The sequence below is a fragment of the Arachis ipaensis genome, chromosome B9 (assembly GCF_059453495.1).
Source record: "Arachis ipaensis isolate K30076 ecotype BB chromosome B9, ASM5945349v1, whole genome shotgun sequence".
NCBI lineage: Eukaryota > Viridiplantae > Streptophyta > Magnoliopsida > Fabales > Fabaceae > Arachis > Arachis ipaensis.
This window is the reverse complement of record NC_142444.1, coordinates 27,318,253-27,319,966: the sequence shown is the minus strand read 5'-3', so window position 1 is coordinate 27,319,966 and position 1,714 is coordinate 27,318,253. Positions and strand designations below refer to the sequence as shown.

At 41.1% G+C, this 1,714-nt stretch overlaps 1 non-coding gene across 1 annotated transcript; it reads right to left on the bottom strand.

The window, feature by feature from the left end:
* Positions 1-527: 527 nt before the first annotated feature.
* On the bottom strand, positions 528-635 carry LOC148544095 (small nucleolar RNA R71). The gene has a single exon (XR_015901634.1). It is a non-coding gene; the product is annotated as a small nucleolar RNA R71 (small nucleolar RNA).
* Positions 636-1,714: the final 1,079 nt, after the last annotated feature.

Sequence of the window (1,714 nt, the reverse complement as noted above, 5' to 3'; positions counted from 1 at the left end):
CAGGAACAAGGATAAGAACATTCTTATTGAAGCTGATCCTAAACCTGAAAAGGACTCTGAAGAGGAAGCTAAGGGAAGCCAAAACACAACTCTCTGGAGAAAATTTGACAGAAATTTTTGAAAAAGAAGAAAACATGGCCGAAAATAATAACAATGCAAGGAAGATGCTTGGTGACTTTACTGCACCAAATTCCAATTTACATGGAAGAAGCATCTCAATTCCTGCCATTGGAGCAAACAACTTTGAGCTTAAACCTCAATTAGTTTCTCTGATGCAACAGAACTGCAAGTTTCATGGACTTCCATCTGAAGATCCTTTTCAGTTCTTAACTGAATTCTTGCAGATCTGTGATACTGTTAAGAACAATGGGGTTGATCCTAAGGTCTACAGGCTTATGCTTTTCCCATTTGCTATAAGAGACAGAGCTAGAATTTGGTTGGACTCTCAACCTAAAGACAGCCTGAACTCTTGGGATAAGCTGGTCACGGCTTTCTTAGCTAAGTTCTTTCCTCCTCAAAAGCTTAGCAAGCTTAGAGTGGATATTCAAACCTTCAGACAAAAGGAAGGTGAATCCCTCTATGAAGCTTGGGAGAGATACAAGGAACTGACCAAAAGGTGTCCTTCTGACATGCTTTCAGAATGGACCATCCTGGATATCTTCTATGATGGTCTGTCTGAACTATCTAAGATGTCATTGGACTATTCTGCAGGTGGATCCATTCACCTAAAGAAAACGCCTGCAGAAGCTCAAGAGCTCATTGACATGGTTGCAAATAACCAGTTCATGTACACTTCTGAAAGGAATCCTGTGAATAATGGGACGCCTATGAGGAAGGGAGTTCTTGAAATTGATACTCTAAATGCCATATTGACTCAGAATAAAATATTGACTCAACAAGTCAATATGATCTCTCAGAGTTTGAATGGATTGAAGGAATCATCCAACAGTACTAAAGAGGCATCTTCTGAAGAAGAAGCTTATGATCCTGAGAACCCTGCAATAGCAGAGGTGAATTACATGGGGGAACCCTATGGAAACACCTATAATTCCTCATGGAGAAATCATCCAAATTTCTCATGAAAGGATCAACAAAAGCCTCAGCAAGGCTTTAATAATGGTGGAAGAAACAGGTTTAGCAATAGCAAGCCTTTTCCATCATCCACTCAGCAAAAGACAGAGAGTTCTGAGCAGAATCCATCTAGCTTAGCAAGCATAGTCTCTGATCTATCTAAGGCCACTCTAAGTTTCATGAATGAAACAAGGTCCTCCATTAGAAATCTGGAGGCACAAGTGGGCCAGCTGAGTAAAAGAGTCACTGAAATCCCTCCTAGTACTCTCCCAAGCAATACAGAAGAAAATCTAAAGAGAGAGTGCAAGGCCATTAAATTAACCATCATGGCCAAACCTATAAGGGAGGGAGAGGACGTGAATCCCAGTGAGGAAGACCTCCTGGGATATCCAGTGATCAACAAGGAGTTTTCCTCTAAGGAACCAAAAGAATCTGAGGCTGATCTAGAGGCCATAGAGATTCTGTTGAACCCCCTTCTATCCTTCATGAGCTCTGATGAGTATTCTTCTTCTAAAGAGAATGAGGATGTTACTGAAGAGCAAGTTGCCAAGTACCTTGGTGCAATCATGAAGCTGAATGCCAAATTATTTGGTAATGAGACTTGGGAAGATGAACCTCCCTTGCTCATCAATGAACTGAGTGA